Here is a 15,978-nt window from a genome sequence, read left to right as displayed (position 1 = left end):
ATTATCACTGCAAGGATTTGTTCTTCATTTGGAATTACAACACTATAGGAATTTACCCTCTAGGGATTTAACACAATGAATTAAGTTTAAGCAGCATTTCATTCAACCTCAGAATTCAGAAAAAAATGGGCTGTTAGAGAAGGGATGATGTAGTTACTACATGATATTATATAAATCACAATATTTAGTCTGAGATCTACTTAATGACATTTTAAATCAAACCAGGAGACAGGGCTAAAAATTAGGAATCAGCTTAAAAAAAAAAAATATTTTAAACCTTGTATATTTATTATGCACCTTCAAAAGGGGAACCAATTTCAGCAGAATTCTACCCATGACATAATTTGTGCAACACATGAAACAAGAAAATCTGCTGATGCATTTCACTATTTCTCTTGCTTGTGGAAATGAGGCAAGAGTTACTGAGAAAGTGCGATGGAATGTTGTTTGCCCTTTAGGTAAGCTTTCACCTAGCAGATTGTAAACACTACCAACTGAGGTGGAATTGTATATGCTGGTTCATGGTAAGCCATGTTAGCCACATACATTTTCCAAAGAGGCAGGAGATATTTCTCATGTAACCACAACCGAAGGAATATCTGGTAGGGCTATACAATTAATTGTATATTTTTCATGATTACAATGATAGCTGCTGCAATATGCTAACTGCGAAAAGTGTGGATTACTTCATTCTATTTAGTACTCCTGCTCTGTCAGAGATAGATCTAGATATATACTGTTCTACACAGCAAATGAGTGTTATATTCAAACACAAACACGTTCATGGAGCACAAGTAATTTGTGAACTAGAGGAACCAACATAATGTGAATAATTAAAGGTAATACTGAAGAACACATTTTTATGAACAGATCCCTCACAACCACCTTTAAAATGTGTTAAATTCTTTCCTTTTCTGTAGCAGCCCCCCAAAGAAATGTTGAACATACTATAGATCACCTGATACTTTAATATGTTTTAGATCCAAAATGAAGAGAATAATACAGAATATGGATTTTTACCCCCCCAATAGCAATGGCATTGATCCAAAAAATATACATATACTGTTGGTTATATAAATGAGTGCAATTCTCCCATCTACAATTAAATTACATTGTCCAAAAGACAACATGAAAGCTAAGCAAGCAGGATTAAGTCCTAGTAACATTATTTCCATGACACAAATATCCATTAATTACTTGCTTACGCTGATTGTATTCGGCATTGTGTCTACTGGTCCCAAAAAAAAATAAAAATAAATTAAGTATTCTTATTTATAGTCAGAAAAGGATGGAGGGATAGAAAGATCATGGCTACGATACATAGCTAAAATATACTTTGACAGGCTGAGGGTCTTGGTACCCAAGGAGAACTTATAACTACAACATTTGCTACTATAGCATATTTGCTACTGCAGTTCCTCCATAGTAAAGAAAATTAGCGGAGGGCAAGAATTTCTTACAGACACCTACCTAGAGACCACCTAACAGAAATGCGGATTCACCATGAAAATATTGACAAAGATCCACAGAATTTGCAATCTGATGAACAGCTGGTTATTCATGACAAGAGTTTTCAAAGCACTTGATATGCTGAAAGCTTGAGCATGTCTTTGTATTATGTTTGCATACACTATGCTTTCTAGAGATTGTAATGGATGGCCCAGTATCCCAGCCAGGATGGACCCCATTCCCTTACCTAGCTGGGAGTCCACTATAACGAATGGTCAGGAAGGGAGGCATGGAAAGACACAAAGACTGAAATCCCAGCAGCAATAATCCTGTCATGAGAGCTGAACAATACAACAACAACATTTATTTATATAGCACATTTCATACAAAAAATGTAGCTCAAAGTGCTTTACAAAATGAAGAATAGAAAAATAGAAAACACAATAAAAAATAAAAATAAGTCAACATTAATTAACATAGAATAAGTAAGGTCCGCTGGCCAGGGTGAACAGGAAAAAAAAAACTCCAGACGGCTGGAGAAAAAAAAATAAAATCTGTAGGGATTCCAGACCAAGAGACCGCCCAGTCCCCTCTTGAAGACATGCAGGACAGTGGGAGCCTTGCAAGCACAGCTTATCACAACCCCAAACCTGCCCCAAATGACTGGGTAGCAGCATCAATTGCGGCAAGTGCCTTTACAGATGCCAGCAGTAAAGCACTGGAGTTATGGACCCCCGTTGTGCTCCGCGGGGGCTGACAGTGGAGTTAGTTTCAATTGAATGCCTTGCTCCTGTTCCACCTGGCCCAGAAATGCTTCCTGGAGACAATGGTTTGGACTCCGAAAGTTCTCTCAGGTCACATATAAAAAACAGCCTTCCACTTTGCCTGGTCAGGAGATGGTAGACAATGCTTGCTTGGAGGTATGGAGGAAAAAAAAAGCACTGGAGTTGAGCGTTAAACAAGCCTATCAAATGTACATTTGGGAAAACAAACTTATTTTATTTGAACCCAGGACTGTAGTTCTGGCTGGTATTTGGGACCCAATGATAATCCCGTGATGATAACCCCGGGATTTGTTGTTTTTTTTTTTAATACAATTGTTTAAATGTTTTAAGGCACAAACTCTGAAGTACATGAAGACAATGCATGTTAAGTACATGGGAAAAGTAGTTGCAGTTATCAATAGTTCATAAGGCAATCAACAATAAACTGCTTGTGTTGGTAATCCTTTGTTACTTAACATGGACACTGAGCACATTAAATGATTTAGACCACTTCTGAAGTTATACCTGTACATTAGAACATATAATTTAAAAGGGAAGACAGCACAACGAGAGAAATTCCAGTCCAATAAAAACAGCATTATAAGCCAACAGTAACATGATACTGCACAGTAAAAAGGTTTTCTCATCTACTTTAACCCAAACTCATTAAAATACATTAGAGCAACGTTTCCTAGGAAATCTGAAGAAACTCCTGTTATACCCTTTTCTAGATCTGTTAAGCCAAGTTTACAACTGGCACATCCAGCAAATAAATCATTTCACATTAACATCTGGCTTTGTTCATATTACACATCCTTAACCAAACAGACTTACAAATTAATCACACTTGCATCTTCAAAAGCACTACTTACATTTTCAGAAACCACAGACCTGTTAGAAATGGAGGCCCCTCTGACCACAACTTACATCAAGTCTAAAATTAAAACCAAGGCAGCAGAGTTAAGAAAAAGATAAACCAAGAAAAAAAACAATTTCACTTCAAACTTAATACTTCCAATTTAAAAATTCACAAGACAGTCCAACAGATTTTGGATGGTTATTTCTCTCTGCTCTGCTTTTTTAAATCCAATATAAAAAAAAAAAGTTTTTTGCATGAGGAATAATTGGAAAATATACTGGATAAACTGAAAATATATTTACATACAGTACATACAAGTTAATAAAACAAATCTACTCAATGGCCTAAAACTATGGTATGCATTGTATAATACTAGCACACCACGTGCGCTTCGCTTCAGTCGCTGTAGTTGGAATAATTATGTATCTACATGCAACTTATAGAGCTTCTTTATATACAACATTTTTGGTTTGTCCTCCTGGAGCCAAAAATATATACATTTTCTCTATGACTAATTCGTGAACATGCTACATAAAAAATAGAAACGGGAAAAACGGCAACACCGCGTCTACTAAACACTAAAAAATACTAAGTAGAAATACTAAAGGAAAAAATACTACTCAGTAAAGTGCTGCATCTAGTAAACAGTAAATCAGTAAAGGAGAGAGGACTGAGCGAAATGAAGTGAATGAAATGAGGTGAATGGGAGAGAAGATGATCGCATGACTCCCCCACCCGCCTTAACTCTCAATCCCTCCACAAACATACAAACACAGTCTCTCGGATCCCAACTCTCTAATATATGTATAGATTAAAATATGGATAAGGTTATTTTAATAAAGAAATTGATTCTGGGCTCATTTCAACACTCCTTGGCCTTACTTGACTTCTACGATGAGGATCAGGGAACCCTGGTATTTGTACGTTTGAATGCCATTTACCATTTTCAGTGAATATATATACCAGCTCTCACCAGGCTGCAACTTACAGCTCTGATTAATACCATAGTACAGCACCCAGCACAAATGCAAGATCACATCACTCTATGGTGGATTCCAAGTACTGTACCCATTCTTCTCTTTATCTACATTTTGCTGGTGTAAGTCTGCACTGCCCTGCAGTCCTCACCTTGGTTTTAGTAGGATCTCAGGGACACTGAATATTGGGACAAAGGGAGCAATACCAGAGAAAGAAACAGCAGGTGTAGAATGCAAAAAGTGCATTTATTGTGCAAAGGTAAATACAATAAAAAAGGTGCACTTCAATAATTTTAGGTGAGAAAAAAGCACAAGAAAATTAAAAAAAAAATAATAATAATAATAATAAATATTGCCTACACTCAAATTACTTCTGGCTTGCACATGGTAAAACGGGAATACCAGTTCAGCAATCAAGAGGTCACCAGTTAACAGCTCTAGTCTCTTCACACTTAAAGGCAACTACAACACTTATTTATATAGCACGTTTTCATATAAGTGATGTAGCTCAAAGTGCTTTATAAGATGAAGAAAGAAAAGTTTATAATATATATATATATAAATAAGATTAGGCAATACTAAATACTAAAAAAGGTTCGATGGCCAGGAGGACAGAAAAACAAAAACTCCACATGGCTGGAGCATGCTAAAATAATGGGTTTTTAGCAGTTATTTAAACTTTTCCACCGTATTAGCCTGGCAAATTTCTATCGGTAAGCTATTCCAGATTTTTAGTGCATAAAAGCAGAAGGCTGCCTCACCACTTCTTTAAGTTTAGCTCTTGGAATTATAAGCAGACACACATTTGAAGATCTAAGGTTACGATTTAGAGTGTAAGGTGAAAAGCATTCCAAAATACAGGATAGAGCAAATTTATTTAAGGCTTTGTAAACTAAAGGCAGTATTTTAAAGTCAATTCTAAATGGCATGAGTAACCAATATAGTGACATCAAAACGGGAGTGATGTGGTCAGATTTTCTTTTCCTAGTTAAGATTCTGTCAGCTGCATTCTGCACTAGTTGCAACCGATTGATGTCTTTTTTGGGTAGTTCTAAGAGAAGTGTATTACAGTAATCTAGTCAACTAATAACTAATTTTTCAGTGTCTGGCAAAGCTATAAGGGATCTAACCTTTCCTACATTTCTTAATTGAAAAAATGCTGTTCAGGTAATCTGAATAATATGCGATTTAAAATTCAAGACAATAATTACCCCTGAATTATTTTACCTCTGTCTTGACTTTTAAGCCTAATGGATCAAGTTTATTTGTAATACCCTCACTATATTCATTTTTGCCAATTATTAAGATTTCTGTTTCTCCTTATTTAGTTTGAGAAAATTACTACTCATCCATTCAGAAACACAAATAAAAAACATTGGGCGAGTGAGACAAAAGATCCTGATCATCAGGTGCTATTGATAAATACAGTTGTGCGTCATCTGCATAGCTGTGGTAGCTCACATTATGCCTTGAGATAATCTGACGATTGAAAAGAGCAGTGGACCCAGGATTGATCCTTGTGGAACACCATATAGAATATCATATGTCTTTGAAGTATAATTACCACAACTAACAAAGAATTTTCTAACTGTTAAGTAAGACTCAAACCAATTTAAGACATTGCCAGAGAGGCCCACCCACTGATTAAGGTGACATAAGAATACAGGGGGTCCTCTGGTTACAACGTTTCGACATACAGCGTTTCGAGTTTACAACGCTCACTCCCATAAAAACTTAAAAAAAATTGAGACATGAGAAGGAATAAAGGTAAGGATTTTTTTACACTTATTTTTTCTGTTACTACAGTACAGTATATTTATGTCCTTTTCTTTTTTCTCAGGCTTAGATTTTGTGTTTTTAGGTTCTAGATTATGATTTTGCAAATGTGTCAAGATAGGTAAGTGACTTAGGCTAGAGTGTGTTTCGACTTACACCAAAATTCGGGTTACATCACTGATGCAGGAAACAAAACTGTGTTGTAACCCGAGGACCCCATGTACTGTGGTCAATGGTATCAAATACTGCTCTTAGATACAAGAGGATGATAACAGATGAACAGCCTCTATCTGCATTAACCCTCAAGTCATTTACTACTTTAACAAGTGCAGTTTCTGTACTGTGATTTGTTCTAAACCCTGTCTGAAAATTGTCAAGATAGAATGTTTATTCAAGTGATCATTTATCTGCGTAACAACTGCCTTTTCTAGGATTTTACATAAGAGAGGCAGGTTAGAAATAGGTCTAAACTTGTCAAAAACAGAGTCGTCGAGATTATTTTTCTTGAGCAAGGGTTTCACAACAGCAGTCTTAAGACAGTCTGGGAAGACTCCAGTATCTAATGATAATTTTACTATGTCAAGCACACTATCAATTAGCACACCGGATACTTCTTTGAAAAAACTTGTTGGTATTGGGTCAAGGACGCAGGAGGAGGTTCTCAGTTGAGAAATTATTCTACATAGATTGGGTAAATCTATCCTGGTGAAAGAATGAAATTTGCTTAAAATAGAATACCAGGATTTAATAGGAGGCCTATACTGACATCTCCTCCTCAACCCACAATTGAACTAATCTCATCATAGTCCAAAACTTCTCAACACACTAAAATTTCCAGGTATCTAGCCTGAGCCTAAGTTCATCTAAACCATGGGTGTCCAACTCCAGTCCTAGAGGGCCTCAGTGACTGCAGGTTTTTATTCTAAACCTTTTCCTAATCAGCGAGCAGTTTTCACTGTTAATTAGCTCCTTTTCCCTTCATTTCCATAACCCTGTTTTTAAGGATTCAGTCCTTTGAATTGATTTGTTTCTTTATTAAAGGGCAGCCAAACAGAAATGAGATGTGAAACAAGCCAAACAGATATCAGATAAATTGGGACGAGGGGTGCGGAAATCCAATGCCCGACTCGTCCGACACAAGTAAATCGACTGTCGGACAAGCGTGTTTTTCTGGTTTCAGTTGTCCGTGGACAAGTGCAATTTTCTGGATAAAAAAGAATTATGTGCGCTATGCAGGGCACATTTTTACCACTACTTTCAAATTTTAAACATTTGGATACGTACTTTGTGTGGAAACAGTCTACTTAGACATGTTCTTCATGTCTCAAATTGGTCTTCAATATTGTTTACAAAATGACGGATGATTTTTCAAAGGGGAAGCACTCTTACAGTCTTACATAAGTATTTTACCCTACTATTTGCACGCTTAGAGATGCGGTAATTTTTTTCATGCTGACATTATGATGTAATCTGATGCTTTTTCATTATAATCAATAACTTTTATATACCGGTATTATGTAGAAACAATGAATTTTATCAATAAAAATGTGGTCACTTACTTACAATGCAAATGTTTTCACCACATAAAGCTTGTTAGGCAGTTAATCTTTCCTGAAATTTGTGATTTCATGTAGGTTGTGATATATTGAGGGATTAAGAAATTTATTGTGTGACAGCATTTGATGAGCCGTCCATATATCATTTTTGATTAGAGAATTTTTCATATAAAACAAGTTGGTTTCACGCTGTCAGTTTATTAAAAATAAAGGAGAAAACATTCTAACGGTTTCCAAATGTTATGAAATATCTATAAAAATCTTCACTTAGACGCGATTATTTTTTCCCCCGACAACATCGGTAATATTTACTTCTTTGGAAATGTACCATCTTGCGGAATTTCGAATATGTCTTTAGGAATTCCCTGCGTAACCCAAAATGCACTGCGGGAAGAAGGGCAGGGCAATATGGCCAAAAATATTTATCACGATATAGATTTGAACATTTGCGATAACGATATAACTGATGATATGATTGACGCGAGATAAAATACTTTACAACTCCACAAATTTATTAGTGCAAAAAAAAAAAACCCCTTCAATTTATTTTCACCTAAACAAGCAGCTGGTTTTTATGTGCATTAAAGCTATATAAAAATTCAACAGTCCAATTGCAAATTCCTTGCTGACAGTTTAACCAAAAGGCATTTCCAGTGGAAATGGGCCAACATATCCTGAGCATAACCATGTATACTCAGCAAAAAAAGAAACGTCCTCTGACTTTCAACTGTTTTTACTTTCAGTAAACTTAATGTGTAAATATTTGTATGAACACTAAAAGAGTCAACACCATAAGACATAAACTAAAAATGTTCCACAATGTGTCCCTGAGTGAAGTGAGGCTCAAAATCAAAAGTACCAGTCAGTATCTGGTGTGGCCACCAACTGCTTGAAGTACTGCAGTGCATCTCCTCCTCATGGACTGGACCAGATTTGTCAGTTCTTGCTGTGAGATGTTACCCCACTCTTTCACCAAGGCACCTGCAAGTTCCTGGACATTTCATGGGGGAATGGCCCTAGCCCTCACCCTCACCCTGCGATCCAACAGGTCCCAGACGTGCTCAATGGGATTGAGATCCGGGCTTTTCCACTGCGAGGATGATCAGCTGTCCTTCCTGTCTCCCTGTAGCGCTGTCTTAGGCGTCTCACAGTGCGGACATGGCAATTTATTGCCCTAGCCACATCAGCAGTCCTCATGTCTCCCTGCAGCATGCCTAATGCATGTTCACGCAGATGAGCAGGGACCCTGGGCATCTTTCTTTGGGTATTTTTCACAGTCGGTAGACAAGTCTCTTTAGTTTCCTGCGTTTTTAGAACTGTGACCTTAAATGCCTACTTCTGTAAGCTGTTAAGGTCTTAACGACCATTCCACAGGTGCATGTTAATTAATTGATTATGGTTAATTGAACATGCATGGAAAACATTGTTTAAACCCTTTACAATGAAGATCTGTAAAGTTATTTGGATTTTTAAAACAATATTGTTGAAATACACAGTCCTGGAAAAAGGAATGTTTCATTTTTTGCTGAGTATATAATTCCACAAAACTTAAAGAGTTGCTTTGCAACATAAAACTGCAGTGTGCCAAATAAATAAGTCAAATAATAAAATTGCACAAACTCTTGAGTAAAAACAAAACAAACAAAAAACATGGATAAATTATTGCTACTGCTCATGGAAGTTTTCTACTGTACATTTCAAGTTTTCAGATTCTTTGTCAGAAACACTAACATGTTCACAGATGTCGGCTTAAGGGAGGACCTTTGACAAGTTACAACGTTTCCACCTGTGCTGAACAACCTTTCAGATGCAGAGCTAGTTGCTGGAATGCAGAGGTATTTCCTAGCTAATCTGTTGATGTGGGGAAAGTTTACTGTGTGAACTTTCCACCGCAAAAGAGGATCACACTCACTGTCTGCTGGTGGACTATTCACATAACTTCTCAGTTTTAGATAATAACCTTTCTGCAGTTACATCTGTCTTGCCACTAACTGGTCTTTTTAACAGCTCCCTGACTTGTTTGCTCTCCACAAGATGTAGGAAGTGTTTCTGGAAAACCTGTGGCTGCGCTACCCTGGTGTGACACAAGATGCTCTAGTTCACTCATGACTTGAACTTTGATGGCTTCGCTCTCACTCTCACTGAAATATCCTGTATGAAAACATTGATCAAGGAGAGAAGCCATGTTAACAAGCCTCTCTGTGACACTGTCTTTGTAGCTTTTGTTCATGTAGTCAAGTATTGCTGTTATGATGTCTTTGGTCAGCTGAGTGTCACTCTCTTTTACTTTTAACATGTCATTGTTAAACATCTGAAGAACAGGCTTAACACATGAAATGGTCACATACTCTTCAGCAGAAAAAGCATCTGTAAACTCCAGAAGTGGACTCAATGCAGTGCTGACCGAGTCAAGCACCTCAATGTCTTGCAATGTCAACATGAGGTGCCTTGTGGTTTTATTAGCAGCTAAAACCTGTGTTATAGCCTTCTCTTGTTCCAGCAGCCGCTGGATTATTCTCTGCTTTGAACCCCAACGAGTGCAACATTCAGTTATGAGTTTGAGTTCTGGTAGGCCCAGTTCTTTTTGGGCAGCCCAAAGAGCTCGCTGGCGCACCCGGGTGTGGCCAAAAGCAGCAACAATCTTCTTTCCCACTCCAACTGCTCATTCGATCCTTGGGTCCTTCACACTTCTTTCTAAAAGACATACATTTAACACTAGAATTACCAGAGTGTACGAAAAAACTCATAGATCCGGCCCACATTAAAACCGTTCTCACTTCTCCGCCATCGTCTTTTGTCCTGTAAATGTGCCGATTAAGACGAGCAGCAAGTAGTCGGCTATTCCATCCCCCACCGTCGCAGAACATTCATTAAGTTTTCCCAGCTCATGGGTGTTTGATTATCTTGGAGTAACGCAACTGCTGGTGTTTTAGAGTGGAAATAATAGATCGTTATTTGGAACACATGCATTTCATGTGTGTTCCGTTTCTACAGTAATCTGTTTAAAAGCATTGTTAAAACAGAAACTTTTTCATATTTTAATAATAAATGTTACAAAACTCAAAATCAGTGGCATTTCTGCATTAAGGGACTGCTGTGCAGAGTAATAAGCTTCCCTCAGTAATTTAACTCATTAAAATGCTTATAACCCCCCTCAGGTTTATATTCTTAACATTTTTTTCTATTTTGTTTCTAATAAAATTTACTCAGTGTAATTACTTAGAGAAAAATATTGCTTCTTTGAGTGCGTGTCTTCATGGTGAGTGCTAGAAGCCTGTTTCCAGCTAAAATGTTAAACCAATGGCCATGTAGTGTCCTCTCTATCCTTGGTTATATGTGCTTATATGCAACTTGAAATTTGCAATTTAGTGATGGAGTCTAAAGGTCAACCCCAGACAATCTGAAGATTGTTTCAAAATTATCCCAGTTGAGATCATGCAGCACAAACCATAAAACAAAGATTTAAACAAGTACTAACATTTGTTCCCTAAATAGCAGCCACTGAACTGCATTTTGATTTCCACCACCACTGAGATGGACCGTGCTAAATTTGACAAAGTCACCAAGAAAGTCTGTATGTGCGCGTTTTCTTCTTTGTGGAAAACAAGCAAACAGTACCCTATCAGACATACAGTGTGCAGATCAAATTTTGCAAGTACAAGCATTCTGCATATTTGTTCCATGTTATTGAGGCATGTTCCTTTTCACTTCAAAGCTGTTCAATTTAAGTTTGAGGTGTTGCCATTTCAATTCAAGCAGTTCACAGCCAATGGATTTTATATGGCTATATTATGTCTGTATGAATTTCAAATGGGTATTCACAATAATCTCTGATGCTGTCGAGAAAAACCAGGCCTCAGCATCCCATTGTTTAAATGACACCTGTGATGTGAATGGTGTGTGAACTTTAATGTTTCACTAGTCATTAGTAAAAGAAGGACATATACACTCACCTAAAGGATTATTAGGAACACCATACTAATACGGTGTTTGACCCCCTTTCGCCTTCAGAACTGCCTTAATTCTACGTGGCATTGATTCAACAAGGTGATGAAAGCATTCTTTAGAAATGTTGGCCATATTGACAGGATAGCATCTTGCAGTTGATGGAGATTTGTGGGATGCATATCCAGGGCACGAAGCTCCCGTTCCACCACATCCCAAAAGATGCTCTATTGGGTTGAGATCTGGTGACTGTGGGGGCCATTTTAGTACAGTGAACTCATTGTCATGTTCAATAAACCAATTTGAAATGATTCTAGCTTTGTGACATGGTGCACTATCCTGCTGGAAGTAGCCATCAGAGGATGGGTACGTGGTGGTCATGAAGGGATGGACATGGTCAGAAACAATGCTCAGGTAAGCCCGTGGCATTTAAACGATGCCCAATTGGTACTAAGGGGCCTAAAGTGTGCCAAGAAAACATCCCCCACACCATTACACCACCACCACCAGCCTGCACAGTGGTAACAAGGCATGATGGATCCATGTTCTCATTCTGTTTACGCCAAATTTTGACTCTACCATTTGAATGTCTCAACAGAAATTGAGACTCATCAGACCAGGCAACATTTTTCCAGTCTTCAACTGTCCAATTTTGGTGAGCTTGTGCAAATTGTAGCCTCTTTATCCTATTTGTAGTGGAGATGAGTGGTACCCGGTGGGGTGTTCTGCTGTTGTAGCCCATCAGCCTCAAGGTTGTGCGTGTTGTGGCTTCACAAATGCTTTGCTGCAAACCTCGGTTGTAACGAGTGGTTATTTTAGTCAAAGTTGCTCTTCTATCAGCTTGAATCAGTCGGCCCATTCTCCTCTGACCTCTAGCATCAACAAGGCATTTTCCCCCACAGGACTGCCACATACTGGACGTTTTTCCCTTTTCACACCATTCTTTGTAAACCCTACAAATGGTTGTGCATGAAAATCCCAGTAACTGAGCAGATTGTGAAATACTCAGACCGGCCCGTCTGGCACCAACAACCATGCCACGCTCAAAATTGCTTAAATCACCTTTCTTTCCCATTCTGACATTCAGTTTGGAGTTCAGGAGATTGTCTTGACCAGGACCACACCCCTAAATGCATTGAAGCAACTGCCATGCGATTGGTTGATTAGATAATTGCATTAATGGGAAATTGAACAGGTGTTCCTAATAATCCATCAGGTGAGTGTATGATCACTTAAGTTAAATATTTAAGTTATAGAAATCCACTCTAAGAATGTGCTGACCAGGTTTTTGTTTTTTCTTTTTCTTAGCGGATACAAATCATCAATTTCATGTTACTGAACTGGCAGATTCAGATTTATTTTCTTCCTTCTTTCTCCCTTTAAAAACATTTTCCACCAAGTTCTTGCATGACCAGACACATAGAAGCCATATGTTCTATTTTAAACACTTAGCTTTGGTATTTTTATAATTAAACTTTAGAGAACATGCGTTACGTGTTCATTTTTTATAAAAAAAAATTAAATTCTGTAGGTTTACTATTCAGTAACCATAAAAATACTAACAAATAAAATTCCCTTAAAAAACATACTTTAATTAAATATGTAAAGAAAATATTTACCCGTAATACAAATGGCATACAAGAAAAATAACATTCTGATTATTCATGATTATGTTATTATTATTGTGTGTGGGTATTTTGAATATTTGTTATGAACTGTTTGTCATGATTGTAGTTTTTATATTTTTGAATTGGTTCTTTTTGCTTATGTTGTACTACACTTTGGATCAGTTTAAACGGTTTTAAATCTGTTTTAAATAAAGATTGACTTGATAAATACATTACCATTTAAATTATGCATTACTTGTTTCTTACTAAAACCTATACTGTATGACACGCACACATCCATAAACACAGTACAAACCTTAAAAAGCTGCAAATAAAGAAAATGTTCATAAGAGGTTTATCAAGAAGATACTGTACAAGGCTATCATGCTTAATAAGTAAAACAGACACATTTTGCTATTAAACTAACTAAACTATTGTTTACTAATCAGCAATTATAAATTCTTCTTTATCTCTTTTTCTAATTGAGAATGTGAGCTGCTGTACTTAACACAGACTTGCACACCATCCTAACCAAAGCAAGCAGTATTCATTTTAATTGAAGAACAAAATAAAAAGATATGAATTCATTAAAGAATTCACTCACTCTGATGAAGTCTGCCTTACTGATCTTTGTTTACAGAAGTTTGCAGCAACTACCACAATACCGCGCATAAAGCAGTGCTACAAGGGGTGAAAAAATCATCTTTGTGATCATGAATCAGGTCTGCTGCAGTGAAAATAGGCAGATTTAGATCTGCAGCCGATTGATCGGAGTATTATTAACTAAAACTGAATGAAGTGGGCAGTAGTTGACAGTTGTACATTATGTCAGAAATAAAAGTTACCCCATGAATAAAACAAAGGCTGAAGCAGACACAAGTGTGACTAAAAATAATGTGCAAAATGCAATTATGAATTAATGCTGGTTATGTACAAATAAAGGACAAACACAAGAAAAGAAAAATTACTTGTTCTGGATTATTTCATTTGCATGTGGGAGGAGAAAATAAGGGAAGCTTATTTGGTTTCAAAAAGTCAACAACTGCTGTAAGTAAACAATTTCGTAATTCATTTCTAACAGTATTCTGTTTTGTAACCAAATAAAGAAGAGTCTTTGTAAATATACGAGGTCAGTCTATTAAATAATGAGACTGATGCAATAACTCCCTTTTATCTATATAACAATTCTAACGCTTGTCCCCATTCGCAGTTACGCACCGATGCAGTCTTGGCTTCCATTGCTCAAAGGCGTGGAGCAGACCAGTTTCTGTCAGCTGTTTCAAGACCTCAGATGTTTTCTTCTTTACTTCACCCATTGACTCAGAAGGTGTCTCTTTACACACCAATATCAATTTAGGAGAAACACACAAGTGCATGAGACATGCAGTCTTCCCCGTAAGCCTCAGTAAGCATTTGAAAAGATTCTGTTGGTGTTTTGCTCAATTTGGCCAAATATTTCAAACAGACACGTTGGTCCACTTTTAAACAGCAGGATTCTGACACACGAGGGGAAACACAACTGCATGAAACGGTGACTGACCAACTAAACGGCAGAGAGTGCTGTCGCATTTAGTGCGAGTTTGGTCAGGTTTAAACCTGAAAAGCAAGTGCTCAGAATCTATTCTTACTGCTTTGTTTAATAGACAGACCTCGTAATCTACAAGTAATGCATTATGTACTGTATATACCATTAAAGAAGTCTATATTGTGCTTTAAAGCTGCTATTGAAACTTGCCTTGATTGTTTACTTACTCCAATTCCCCATGCATTGCCTATCTGGATCAGACACACTTTGCCTACGTCTGCAAGAAATTGGTACTCGACTACTCGAGTCTTCCCCACAAATGCCAAAAGCACAGAGGTTAACTAATTATTCTAAAATGTCCCTGTATGAGTAAATGGGGGCAATGTGCAGAAGAGTGCACTTCAATGGAGAGATGTCAGATGCAACATTGTTTCCCATTCTCCTCCCAATGTGGTTCCCCACACTCAACCTAGGAATAGGTATTAGAAAAAGGAATGACTGATTAATGGACAAATGTAACCACATACAATACATTCAGGTAATGAATGCAAGTATGTAATTTCATTATCAGTAATAATTGTGGTGTTTTTAGAATCACTTCATTATTATTTCTCATTAAACTGCAATGTGCTTCATATCAATCAGCGTACTCTGGAAGTAGGCAGGAATCATGTATTTTTATTTTAATACTACAAAGGATGTTAAAATAAATTGCAATATTCCCACAGTTTCAGTCTGAAAATCCAAGCTTTGCTGGTTAATAAAAACTGCCTGGGTAGAGTACTGTTTATAAGCACCACCTCTCCATTTAATACCATTATTCAACAGAAATGAACACTGGGCTTTAATGCTCCTCTCTGCAACTGGATTTTTTTTCTTTTTAATTGATTCACAGTGGAGTCCATCTTTACTTGCTGCATAGTACAGTATTCTTGAACAGCACCCACTTAACTCAGGGCCACAAAGCATTATATAGGGTATTGGTGTCAGCTCCGAACATTACTGGTATACATCTCCCTTTCTGTTCAGGAGATACATCACCAGCTGCCTTAGAAAGGCCAATAGTATTATTCAAGACCTTTGCCTTTCTGCATAGTCACTTTTCTCCTTCATACTTTCTGGTAAGCAATACAAATTTATTATTAGTACTCGCATCACTAGACTCAGGAAAAGATTTTACCCTTGGGTCATAAAAGCTACAAAAACAATGGTTGTGCCGACTGCAGCATATGAATATCTAACTTGTGTCTGGATATCTGTATTGCCAGGAGTTGCATTCTTTGTTGTTGCTGTTATATTACCACTAGTCTGAAGGAGGCACATAGTTAAAATTCTCTTTGTAATATGCACATATGGCAAACTACAACTTATTTTAATAGGAACTAGAAATCTCAAAAAGGTTTAAAAAAAAAATATGGATTTAAATAAGGGTTGCTAATCAGTGTGTAACTGCCCATTTCCTATAACAATCATAATTTATGAAGCAGAGCATCTTAGGGCGTTGCTGTATTTTCAGTGCA

The 15,978-nt window shown here is 37.1% G+C and overlaps 1 protein-coding gene across 5 annotated transcripts in view; it reads right to left on the bottom strand.

Moving 5' to 3' along the window:
• scml2 (Scm polycomb group protein like 2) overlaps positions 1-15,978 on the bottom strand; it is a 216,729-nt gene that overhangs the window by 183,284 nt on the left and 17,467 nt on the right. The window contains exon 1 of one of the 5 annotated variants that reach the window (XM_039745028.1): positions 3,086-3,130. The exons of the other annotated variants lie outside the window; for them this stretch is intronic. The gene's annotated coding sequence lies outside the window, so the exon portion shown is untranslated. Of the gene's footprint in view, positions 1-3,085; positions 3,131-15,978 lie in introns of those variants that run through there. 5 annotated transcript variants of the gene reach the window in all.

This window comes from Polypterus senegalus, chromosome 2 (assembly GCF_016835505.1).
Source record: "Polypterus senegalus isolate Bchr_013 chromosome 2, ASM1683550v1, whole genome shotgun sequence".
NCBI lineage: Eukaryota > Metazoa > Chordata > Cladistia > Polypteriformes > Polypteridae > Polypterus > Polypterus senegalus.
This window is presented reverse-complemented; position numbering and strand designations above follow the sequence as displayed.